The 13532-nt window shown below is 39.7% G+C and overlaps 2 long non-coding RNA genes across 2 annotated transcripts in view; one reads left to right on the top strand and one right to left on the bottom strand.

Moving 5' to 3' along the window:
- The window catches only part of LOC131274042 (uncharacterized), a 46930-nt gene that overhangs the window by 16247 nt on the left and 17151 nt on the right, over positions 1 to 13532 (bottom strand). The gene's annotated exons all lie outside the window — the stretch shown is intronic.
- LOC131274045 (uncharacterized) lies at positions 1783 to 5024 on the top strand. The gene is made up of 3 exons (XR_009181253.1): positions 1783 to 1851; positions 2315 to 2430; positions 4868 to 5024. It is a non-coding gene; the product is annotated as an uncharacterized lncRNA (long non-coding RNA).

A 13532-nucleotide genomic window follows, 5' to 3' on the forward strand; every position in this document is an offset into this window, starting at 1 on the left:
TACTTTCTATTATTGTTTTAGTATTAATCATTTGTTAAAGATGGTGACGAGCTAATAAATGTCAAGCTAAACCAATTTTTCTTCCTTGTACCTTAAATATATTTGTTTTAATGATCTGGATATCCTTTTGTTTCTGCTACTTTATCATCACAGTAAATAATGAAGCTTTTTTGTTATTGCTACTTTACATTATAATCAATAATGAAGCTGTCATTTCTCAGAGCTTACTAAAAGAGGCAGTAGAGCATTATGATTAAGATTCCATACTCTGGAACTAAACCACATAAACTGAAATCCCACCTCTGCCACTTAATTAGTTGCATGACCTTGGGCAACATACTTAGCCCTCTCATCAGTAAATTAAGAACCAGTGTTATTGCCCATTTATCTTACCCATTGGCTCTTTTGCAGTTGTTTTAGCATCTGGCCTTTATATGCTTACTCACTCCAGAAAGGGACTCCAAAGGCAAAAGAGAGAAAAAAGACCAAAACAGTGCTTTTGATTTTCAAAAGAGGTTTTTAAAGCAAATGACAGAATAGTATTGAAAGAAAAGGGGTTTGAGTTAACATAGGCTGCTCATTTTTTGTTTTGCTTTGTTTAAAAGTACAAGCTCTAAAGGTCTCAGGGCTTAAAGAATTTTCTTCCCTTTGAACAAGATATTGAGAATAGAAAAGAGGCAGGCTGGCACACTCCCAGACTTGATGGAGTACCCATGTGTGTTTATGTGGAGGGAGAAAGAGAGAAAGAAGACAATTTGGGCAATATGTCCTATGGACCAGCCACTTGCATCTCAGGATAAGGGCTGGTAGGAGAGTGAGAATGTCCAGTTACTGAAAACTCAGAGCCCTATGCTTGCCTTAGGAGGAAGAATCATGCTTTTCTTGGCATCCAGCATGGTGTTTGAGCATCAGGAAAAATGTGACTTCTGCAGTCACACAGGACCCTGTGCATGGTTTAATGCTTGTAGCCGTCTTGAGATTCTTAATACATTTTAAACAAGGGACCTCACATTTTCATATTGAACCAGGCCCCACAAATTATGTATGTGATCCTGTCTATGCAAAGGGGCCTGAAACAATTCTGAGTACCCAGCATATAATAGGAGACTAAAATATTATGATGATTTCCTCTACCCAGCAATGAGGCAAGTGAAGTGGTTGAGAGACATCTGACAGACCTGATGAATCTTTACACTGGGGACAAGTATGCAGAACTGGCCTACACAGTCTGAAAAGTAAAGATCAAGGGAAACAGGCAGATGCTCCAGCCTGATGCTTTGATATCCTGTAAGTCTCCTGGAACTCCTGGCCCCCGGGGAAACACAGAAGGAGACCTGCAGTAGCCTGAGACTGTGTTTCCCATATGCTACCAAATGGGGGCTCAAAATAGAAATAGAAATATTTTTAAAATGACATATTTGTATGCATGAGGCACGAGCTGTGGTTTTACCCTACAAATCCATAAATAAAAGTTTGACTTATTTTTTAAAAGGCAGAAGTGATAAGAATTCATCAGTGAACAATAGCATGTATTTTCCTACCCTTTGTAAATTGACTATTTCAAGTTGCTTTGGAATGTCTTTAATGACAAAGCCAAGGACTGCTTCCTTTTATTTTCCTGCTCCTCCCTTTTGTTTTTTCCACTCCTGAGCAGCTCACTCTATACTAGTTGATAACTGCCTCCATAATACTCTAAATCCCTTGCCCAAGATAAACAAAACACCATTAGTAATCCAGAAGAAACAGCACCAAGCTACTGACTGTTATTCTCTGTCCTCCTAGTTCCCTGAGGGCCTGTTGGAGGAGCTTCTGAATGCCAGAGCAGTAGAGTAAGCTCCATCTGATTCCAAGGTGAGGTCACCTTTCTTTGTCTGAGATCAAGCTGTTGCCTTCTTGGTTTCCTTCTTTTTTAATCCAGTTGGGATAATCTGACCATGTGCATTATAGGTGATATGCACAAAACTATTGGGGAATGTCTTCAATGGGAGTCTATTACTAGCTGATTCCTTTCTCAAGAGTAAAATCACAAAGGCAGCACCAACTTATAGACTATATGGTATTAGGCCCACCCTAAGGAGCAATATTTTTACCTTGGATCAAGAATTTTCTGTCAACCAAAATGGATTTGAGAGATGCATCAGTGAGGAAAAACTCATTTCTTTTCCACAGGTGTCCCCGCACCGGTTTTGGCTTTCCTTTGTTTGACCATTCTTTCCTATCTGGTATTCTAAAGTCACCAAGAGGACAAAATCCTTCTGGTAGCATTACATAATAATTTATAATTCTCACAGTGTTTTCTTTTCTGTAATTGCAGCTGGCCTGAAAAGAAAGTGTCAATGGTAGGTGGGCTGAGGAAAATAATCTACATGACAAGAAATGTGGGTCTTTCTTGCTGGCTTCAGTCAAGAGCCCCCTGATTAAAACTCCCAGGTAGGAACAAGGATTTGGGTATGGGGAAGTAAATGGGTATTTCAGACAAGAACTAGAGTGATGTTTCTTGAATAGTTGGTTTCTGTGTAGATGGCATGGGTTTGTGTTCATGTGAGTGTTGTGTGTGTATATGAGTATGTGCTGTGATTCTCAGTGTAATGAATGTGATTGCCAATGTGCATGTGTGAGATCCTATGTCTGCTGTGTGCCTTCCTAGATTTCTCTCCTATAACCAGCACAATTACCTGTGCAATCCCATAATAATTTCCTCAAGGACATATACGTATGTCCATATTTTCAAGTTATATACTTCAAATAATACAGTTCATTGTAAGTCAAGTATGCCTCAATAAACCTGGAAAATATCCCATAACAACCCAGGAAAATGTTCAAAGGACTCCAAGTGAAAATACTGTGTTACAAAATCCCTGTCATTAGGATTTAATGGGAAGAATTCATTTAATAGTGAATAGTATAGCCTGTGTAGAGCACTCTCCTTGCCCCTAATGGCACTTTCATTGACGATGATAAAAGAAAAGCAGCCATATCTGTTGTTTTTAACATAGGAGAAAAGAGAGGCTTAGAAGCTGAATTAATTTTGCAGAAATGCAAAGTACCAAACAGGAAACTAGGCACTGAGGTATTAGGTGGTTTGATACCAAAGCACAATCTCATCATGCCTCTTCTGCCTGGCAATCTCTAATCTTCTATGAATCTGGCAACATTTGTCATTTTTAATTCTTGTTACTGAGCACCACACCACCAGGGCATCTGCAGCACAAGTACATGTCACCCATTTGTCCAAAGCCCAATTGCCATGTGTGTTAGTAACTATGATATAGACAATGCAGAGTGAACATGCTCATCCTCACAAAACATCTCCTGGGAGGCTGCTCAGAGTCTGCCGCTGAACTCATCTAACCCACTGGACTCTTCTAACATAGACCACATCCACAATAGTCCAACTTTCAGGGTGATAAGCTTGGAGGCTTGTGCAGTAACAGTCCAGCAAAATGGGAAAGTGAGAGGCTGAAAGAATTCCATCCCCACTTCTCTTTCATTTGCATACTGTTTCCAATGTCCTGTTGAAGGTCTCTGACTCCACAGAGCTCAGGGAAGGTCTGAGAACCCAGGGTAAAGAGTTCAGGTGATCTTGGGTGGCCAGCCTGGTCTCAACTGGAAAAGGAAGGGTCTGGTGTGCCATTCTCTCAATTCAATTTCTTGGTGATATCTGTGTTCCTAAACAGTACCTCCAATTGGCTTGTGGATTGGGGGTACGGCTCTACCAGCAGCGATGAAGGTAACAATCCAAGTCGGTAACAATGTTCAAGGAAGTACCCAATGGGAGAGAGTTCCTGGGAGCAGTTGCATTACCCCTTCTGCATTGGAGATGGAGGAGAGGGGTGTGAAATCAGGAAGTAAAGGAAATATTTAGAGATCTGCTTTGTTCTTTTCCTATTTCAGTAAGATCATAGTAAGAGATACTATAATGTCGTGGTCAGGAAGACATGGACAAAGCGATTGCCTTCTTAGAGGGAAAAGGTGGACAGTCTTCCCTACATTTAGAGTATGTGAGGACTGGAAAACGGATTGTGGAGATCTTAGACCAAACTTAGATGGTAAAGGTGAAGCAATCAAGGCCCAAGGAATGCAATGTTGTCATAAGGACAAAATTATGTGCTGGGATAAGGTCATAACCAGGTGAGAACAACAATAGTTCAAGCTCTCCCCTCAACCCTAACATTTTCCTTTCCTTTTACAAGGATGCCCCATCATGGTTACTGCCATGGTACATTCAGAAGCATTCTTCATCAAGTCAGATGATTCAGACACGGGGATGACGAGCTGCATGTAATTCATGTCTTCTGTCTTTTTTCATCTATTCCTGTTCATAAACTTCTCTTTGTACCTCTCCCATCTTCTCCTCTTTTTATGATACTCATCATGAAGGATTTGATCTCATCTAGGAAGTTGAGGTCATGGGTTTGAGAAGGTTTATAACAACTTTCTACATCCTTCTCAACTGCTTTTTTAGCATTTCCATCATTTCCAAACCTACTATGCAGCATGCACAATCTCAAGTAAACCAGAATGTAACAGGGCGGGAGCTGGGCTGGGAGTCAGGTGCCTTGGGCCACTCTTTTGGAGGGCACTTGTGAACTTGGTTCTGGGCTGGACTCTCCCTTCCCAGGTATGTTCCTGCAAATGGTATCTCTGGACAATCAAGTGTTTTCTGTTCCTTACACAGCTTAGTACACTGTTTGAGGTGAAGGAGGAGTCTCTATTCATAATTTCTCTTTTCCTAGAATACCCAGAAGCCACCGAAGAAATGAAGAGGAAAAGGAAATGTGAATGTGGAGTGAATAGGATGAAAAGGGGAAGGGAATTAAGTTACACACGTTACATTTCTTTCCTAACTTTCTCTTTGGCACTTCAGGAAAATCAGTAAAACTAAGGAGAACATTGGCGTTGCCACAAATGAGGGTGAACATGGAGGTGGAGACAAGAACTGGCTGGTCAAAAATAAGCACAGGCAAGTAGAGTATATCCTCACAGCCTCTTCTCAGGGAACAAAACCTCATTCTATACAAGCCACAGCCTCCAAAGGCTCCTTAATTTGCAGGAGAGGGCACTAGCCCCTTTTAAGCCTTATGTGCACTCACACTGCATTCTTTGTGAAGATCGACCCTGGATTAGTTCAACACCTCAGCCCTGCTGAAGTGAAGTTTGCACTCATAATCCACTTACAGTCAACAAAAGCCTCTCCTGTTTATTAATGAGTATGGTGAACAGGGTGGAGTGAACCTAAATGCCACTAACTCAGGTCTCTGGCAAAAGGGTATATTAGGCTGCTTTAATCAATACTGGTAACCAGCTGGCTCAAACAGAGGAATTGATTGTCTCACAGTTTGGGAGATTAGAAATCCAAAATCATGGTTTAGGCTGCACTGTGCTTTCTCTGAAGGTGGTGGCAGCTTGCCAGCAATCCATAACTGAACCTATGCCTCCATTTCTTGGCCCTCTGACTCCTATCTCCTGTGCCTGAATGTGCCTAATTTTCTTCTTATAAGGTCTGCAGTCATATTAGATTAAGGCCCCCTGATTAAAGTTGGACTCACATTCATTAGTATGATCTTTGGCATTCTTAGAAATGAGTTCACATTTGTAAGAGCGGAGGTTAGGACAAAAACATGACTTTATGGGCGGACCTGATTCAATCCATAATAAGGATAATGGCACTCTGGGGTCCCTCGCAGGCAGGTAGGGTAGGTATTCTGGGCCAGTTTCCATCTTAGGGGGAAATTTAAGTCCTGACTGGCAGTTGCCCAAGCCCTGAGGGTTCTCAGCCTCTGCTGGGTCCTGTTCAGATCCCTGGGTCAGCTCATGCCACCTTTCCTCAAGCTGTGGTTCTTGAGAAGTTTTTTAGGTATGTATAATTCATACAAACCTGAAAGAATGGTCAATGAAGAGCTCACTTGGGATGAATGAAATGGGTAGAATTGCAAGTTACTTATGTTCCTTTTATTTATTTTTTACTTTCATAATTAATTAAAGATAAACATAATACTTATAGCATCTTGTTAAAAGGAGTGTCTTCTGTAATGTTTTCATGTTGGAATATACTAATGTAAGAAAACTTATGATTTTAGTACTAGAGCCTAACTGTTTTTTAACCGAAAAGCACAGGTAAGTTTTGGTGTGTTTTAAAATGAAACTAGTTTTTAGAGAGAAAAAGGAACCTGTCCAATAGTAATGTGAAGATGCAGTCATGACTTGGACTGTGTAGGGGACAGGGGTTGGGGAAGCAGGGTTATCACTTCCATACCTATCCTTCCGATGTCCTGCTTCTCACCTGGTCAGATATATAAGACTCTGCCTTTTCTTCCTGGAGCCCTACAGTCAAACTTACTCTTCAGGGAAGAGTCACTTCGAGGGCACCCATCAAAGCAAACAGATTAAATCCATTCAGTTGGACATTTACAGACACTGTGCCACAGACGATACCTTAAGCCGAGAGTAGCAATAGGAATTCAGTGCCATTTGGATCTGGTTCCTAGGTATCGGTGGCCAACTTTGCTTCTCCAGGGTCTATTGTACCTTCTGAGTCCCGCAACACTCACCAGCAAAACCCCTCCTCCATCTGTCTCTGTGTACCCGGTGATTCTATATCCTGTGCTTTTATTGCAGATCCCACCATTGACAGCTACAAAGGCCTTAAGCTGGAGGCCCCAGCCTGAGCTTAGAAGAGCTGTAGATCATATGGTGTTTAGAGATGCCTCTGTGCTTATTCTCTTCTACCCATACCCAAATAAATTTTGGTAGAATTTAGTTAGATAAATTTAGATTGAGTTTTAGAGAAACATTTTACATTTAATGTTAGATATTACTATATTAATCAATATTTTCTCCTACTACTTGTGTTTCTTAATTTATCAAAAAAAATTAAACATGTATTTAGATCAGCATGTTAAACAAAGTTAGAGCCAAATTAATTATAAAATTTGGTCTCCCTCCTGGCTCCCACCAAGGTCACTACTCTCTCATAGAATCCTCAATGTTTGATAGTTGAACAAGTAACTGAAAATTTAGTGCTTAACTTCTGTCCTCAGGACAATGTCTTCCAGATGTTTCATTTGCTGAAATCTGTTTACTCACCTGGAAGGGATTATGGCAATAACATCACCCTTGGTCTAGCAGGATAACTTCGAATTCACTGTCTTTTTTACTTTCTTTTCAGTCTTGCTGGGGATAAAACCATCAGTCACATTTCCTTCCACAAAGACATTACCCCATTTTCACATAACACAAAATATTGTTCTCAAAAATGTTGAAGAGATTCTAATATTCTTTCCATAATGCCGCATGCTTTCCTCTAATAAATGGTTTTGTTTTCTTTAAACCATAGTAATTTCACTAAAATTTGCCTTATCTTTAGACCTTCTGTATCAATGCTCAGTGTGTAATTTTATTATGGAGCTTCAAATAAGTCTTTCCAGAAAAAATGGAGTCATAATTTTTAATAATTGCTGCAAGTATTTGCTTTTAGTCTCTCATTCAAACACTGCAGTATTCATATATTGGCCTTTCTATGCTGATCTTAAACTTTTGACATTTTTTTCTCAAATCTTTTACATTATATTAAATTTCTTTTAAGCAATTTCTTCTTTTTAACTTCTCTTTCTATTTAGGTATTACCTTTTCACTGTTTCTTCTAGTTTATATGTAAATCATGAAATGATTTTTCCCCCCATTTTTTTCTTATTCTTCCCTGATTTCTGTCCCTTCATTTTTGAGGGTTTTTTTTTTTTTTCCCTATCTCATTGATGATGTTCTCTCATATACTGTTTCCTTTCATCAATGCTTTTACCTTCTTTTTGAGATAGTACATTTCACTACATAATGTACATCAAAAAGAAGAGCCTTACTTTGCACTTATACCTGTACTGGGAATAACATCAATATTTTTTTCTGTTGGTATTTCATATGATTTTTTAAAAATTTGTAGATAGAAACAAGATTCAAAATAGCTTTCCCAACAACACAGATCTGTCTCTGTCCAAATTTTCTTTGAAATTAAAAATATATATAACAGCTTTCTTCCCGATATTTCTGGGTTCTGTACTTCTACCACTCTTAAATATGGGTCTTCACTATCATTACCTCTATTGCACCTGTTATTGTCTATTTGTTTCTGCATCTGACTAGTGAATACCTCCTTTGAATGTATGCTCTTGTCTTGATGTGGAACAGCTAAAATCACTTTGCCAAACAAAATCTAGTCATTCCCTGAAAAAGGTCTATATATTTCCAGAACCAACTATCTTTAAGGGTATTTTTTATTGTATGTCTTGAAATGTATTTCATTTCTGAATCACTTCGTTCGTATATATTTATATGCACTTTATTTCCACAATTATTAGATTTTGGTTTCTTATACTTATTTTATATTGAATTTTCTTTGTTCTGTATACATTATAGTTGAGTCATAAATTTCAGTATTATTTTTATTTAGTTTTAAATTAATCTATTTTCAAACATATTTGGCTTTAGCAATGGTGATTCATTTTTAAATAACATTTTAATTTCTATTGTTTTGATTCCTAATCACATAAGAAAAATGGTATGTATATCTGGACTACATATATAGCACCAAGTAGCTTTATTACTATCCTCAGGCACAACACCAACAACCCCCAAAGCAATCTATATATTTTCCATGGTCCCCAAGGATTGTCCTTAATACCTGTCCTTGCTACATTAAAAGCACTATTTTATAAATAACCTCTACAAATAAAAAACATCATTTAAAATGGTTTACAGAATATTAAAATTTAGGACCACATAAAAATGTTTCAGCTATATCATATCATGATCTCATTATGAACACCTGAATACATACACATTAACAAGAGAGATGCCATTCAAAATGATTAGAATGTTGGCCTCCTAAAATTAGCTAAAATTCCAGGACTTCAGAAATGCACTCCCAGACTTCCTGTACCCTGGGGGTGTTCTACTGCTCACTGAGTGGATGGTCATTGGTGGAAGTCATTTAACTCCATTAGCAGCTGCATGCCATCTACATAAATTGTAGCAACCTGTCTTTCCCTGAGATCAGGAACAAGATAAGGTAGTGAACTTTCATCACTGCTAATCATCATTGTCCTGAAGTTCTTGAGAGAGCCATCAGGCAAGAAAAAGAAATGAAAGGCACCCAAACTGGAAAGGAAGAAGTAAAGCTATTTCTATAAACACAGATGGCCTAATCTTTTACAAACAAAATCCCAAAGAATCCACAAGAATAGTAATGGCACTAATAAAGGCATTCAGCAAAACTGAAAGATACAAGATACACAATGCAAAGTCATTTTTGTTTCTATAATCCAGCATAGAACAATCTTAAATGGAACTTTTTAAAACTTCCAATCAAATAGCCTCTAATGAATGAAATATCTAAAAATTTAACAAAAGGTGAAGCATTTATATACTGAAATTAGAAAACACTGCTGAGTGACACTGAAAACCTAATCAAATAGCAAGATGTCCATTGTTCATCGACTAACTATTGTTCTGATGTCAATACTACGCAAAGGAAACTACAGATTAAATTCAAAATCAAAATTGAGTAGACTTTTTTTTTACAGAAATGGAAACGCTGGTCCTCAAATTCCCATGGAATCATTAAGTGGCTAAGCTAGCCAAGACAGTCTTGAAATAGTTTGACAATGTAAACACGCTTATCAAAATATCACTCAAATTTACCCTATATAATATACAAAAAACTAGGAAAACCTGACCTATTCTTAAGGGAAAACTCAATCAGTAGACACTGTTCTAAATTAACCACAGAAGGATTTATCAGACAAAACAGTTGTTCTGTCTATGCTCAATGAGATTAAGGTACATTCTCCTTAATTATTTTGTCCTTTTTGTTTTTAAAGATGCATAGATCAGACAAAGCGTTACATTAAAAAATATAAGAGGCTCCCAAATACACTATTCCCCACCACCCCTACTTCTCCCACATCAACAACCTCTTTCATCAGCATGGAACAGTCACTGCATTTGCTGTAAACATTTTGGAGCACTGCTAGGCCACAGGGGCTGCAGTTTACACTGTACAGCCTACACTCCCCCCAGTCCATCCAGTGGGCCATGGCAGGACATACAATGTCCTCTATCTGTCCCCATAATACCATTCAGGTATTATGAATGAAATCCAAAAAATATCTGCATATCACAACTCTTCTTCTATCTCCCTGCCCTCAGCAACCCCTGTTGCCACTGTATTGACATAAAGGATACAATTTCTTCCAATGCTAGAATCACAATAGTTCTAAAGTAGAATACCAGCAAATCCACTCCATTCCATACTCTCTTCCTCCATCTTGTGGGCCCCGGGATGGCAAATGTCCACTCCAAGTATAACCTGAGAGGGGGCTTACAGCCCACATGGCTGATGGACTGTATTATCCCATTTGCAGTTGTAGACTCTCTTGGTACCCTGGTGTGGTGGTTGGCTAGCCTCACCTCCCTTTTAGCTGACCTGGGTAAGTCCAATGAACTGGAAAGTAGGTATTGCTACTCTGCTGAGGCTCAGGGCCCAGCTGGCACATGGTCCAGAGACCCAAGCCTCCTGAGCACACACCAACCCCAGCCCCAACCACAGGTTCAGTGAAATTGACAGAAAAGGCGTGTGTAGAGAGGTCACATCTCCATCCAACTCCATCAAAGGGCATTCTCTTTCATTGAGTGGAAAGATAGGAGTTCTCAGCAGAGAAAAAGAAACAAAGAAAAGATGTAAATGACAACTTTTGATCTAAACATAAAGTTATAGAAAATTTAAAAAAATTCATTGAGCAATCCCAATTAGAGAAGACAAGTAAGGGATGAATGAATTGGTGAGATGGAATTTAGATGAGTAGAAATAATATAATCTGAGAAAAGAGAGCGAGTGAGAGAGAATTGATCCAAAACTTGAGCCTCATGATCTGTGGGGCAATACTAAAAGTTTTAATATTCATTTGAAAGACTGGGTTGAGCAGAAAGAGGCTGGTGCCAATAAAAAGGTAAGGGAAGAAATGACTGAACACTACTCTATGAAAGAGAGATCCAAGGGGCTCAAAATCTCACCCTGATACATCATAATCAAACTGCTGAAAACTAAAGATGAAGAAAAACATCTTGAAAGGAGTCAGAAAATTTGACAATTTATTTGTAGAAGAATAACAATTTGAAGGCCTTTGATTTCTCTTCAGAAAATATAGAGGCCACAAGAGAGTGAATAAACATCATTAAAGGGCTAAAAGAAAAAACCCTCAACCAGGAATACTGCAGTCATCAAAAGTTGCTTAAGGTTTAAAGGCAAAATAAAGACAGAAGGAGAGGATGGAAAAACAAGTGAATTCATCACCTGATGACTTGCTCTACAAAGATGGGAAAGGAACTTCAGGCTAAATGGAAATAATTCAAGGAGGAAGCTTTCAACTTCAGGAATAAAAGATGTGGATCAGGAATGGTGAGTATCTGGGGAGAAAGAATAACTTTTTTCCAACTGTTAAATTGTTAAATATATGAATGAATTTTGAAAAATTATAAAAATACAAAATGTTTGCAGAAGTTATACCCTAGACCGGGAACTCAGAAGACCACTTCAGCAAAGAGGGGATTAAATGATTCCTATGGCTGTAAGGTGTCCACATTTTAGTTGGGTGGGTAAAACATTAATTCTTTTAGACTGTGATACCTGTATTATTCTCAGAGCAACCACTAAAAAAGAATTCCAAAGGAATTCCAGAAAAATTGTATAACCCAAATGGTCCTTTTTCTAAGAGATAGGAATAAAGTAGCTAAAACATCAGTATACAAGTTATTAAGTGAAAAATAACTCTTGGACAAATACCTACAAGCAGGATTGCTGGGTCCGATGGTAACTCCATTTCTCCTAGCCTGTCCTTCCCCCCACCATAGTCACCTCCACCACAACAGGACTGATGCCTTCTGCTCTTTAGATCTGAGTGGCTCTCCCCAGTCCCCCAGGGGATAAGGTGGGGGATTCACAGGCCCTAACCGCAAAGATGCCACCTTCAGCAGGCTCCAAAGCATCTGAGCCCAATGGTTCACCTGTTTCTGCTGTCAGCTCGAGGGCACCCTGTCCCATGTGGATGCCAACTTTGCTGATGCCAGAGTAGAGGATGGTGGCTGTGTCTCCCAATGGGTCCTGTCTCCCTTGTGACAAACTCCATCTTCCAGCATCAGAAAGTCCAGACTTGCCAGAGGAGCCAGGGGGCTGAGCCACAGCTTTTGATGTGCCTGCATCCTGCACATATTTGGCTAAGGAGCAGCTAAGGAGCAGTCAGAAGTCGAAGACAGGTTCCTATGGCACTGGGAGTGCATATATTCTGGGGGTCAGTGGATGGTTCTCTTCCTTCCTCCCCAGGCCTGGGTTCTGATGAGAAACCTCCATTCTCAAAGCTCAGAAAGCACCTCCCTCCAGAACTTCCAGACCACTCCTTGACCTCATGCACCAAAGCAAGCACCTTCACAAGCTCATACACCTGTTTCCCACCGCTGCAGAGGGAGTGGTGTTCAGCCCCAGCCCCCTCCAGGCTGCCCCAGAGGTCCACAAGGAAGGTAAGTCAGAATGGCCATTGGTCTAGTTTGTCAGCTTTTGTGGTACCCCAGAGGAAGATCCAGAGAGAAAGGGGTTTCGATGTGATCTCTGGGGTAAAATAGATTCAAGGAATTCAAGGAATTGCTTAATCAAATCCAGTCACCATAAAGACGACATTCCTCGGCTGCCACAGAAGCAAGGGAACCCTCTGATGTTTCACCCTCAGGCAATGAAGTCACTATTCTGATTCTAGACTTGGAAAAGAAAGCAGCACTTCACAGTCAACAATGCATTGGGGGTGGAGGAAGACTGAGTCCAGCTTAGACAGGCAACACCATGCAAACTTCCAGTCTAACTGCCTTGTAGTTAATCCTGTATCTATTTATGGAGTCAACATCATGAATTCACACCAAAATATCCACTTCGTCCGCCAGCCCACTTCAAGAGGGTTCACTGCAAATCTTGCATTTTCACATCTGTAACTCTATCTTTTGAATACTCAGAAGGTAGTTGAGGTGAGATACAAAAAAGAACTGGATGGTCAGTTGAATCCCAAGACTGTGGTGAGTTTACTGAATAGAACTGGTCATCTTTTGCATTTTATGTAGTGGGCTCTTGATGTTTTCCTTTCTGAAAGCTCACTATTGTCCTCATTGTCTACATATCTGCTGTTGTCATTGCTCCTAAAAAGAGATAAAGCCTTGTGAAAACTCATGGTGGGAACATCATTCTCTCTTGTGAGACTGGGTTGGGTTAATTGATACAACATGAAGAGAGTTTTGCTTGAGATCTGCCTGACCTAGATATGTAAGAATTTCTGGGGGTCCTCTGAGGGATACTGGCCTTCATGGAGTATGGGGGTGAAAACCCCCTGTTCATGGAGGGCCATCTTTCTTCTCCAAGTCTAGTGGGGACTCTTGATGCAGGAACACGAAGCATTTCTGTGTTTGTCTCCCTTGGGGATTTGAGATTACTCTCAGCATGATTG

Source organism: Dasypus novemcinctus, chromosome 17 (genome assembly GCF_030445035.2).
Source record: "Dasypus novemcinctus isolate mDasNov1 chromosome 17, mDasNov1.1.hap2, whole genome shotgun sequence".
NCBI lineage: Eukaryota > Metazoa > Chordata > Mammalia > Cingulata > Dasypodidae > Dasypus > Dasypus novemcinctus.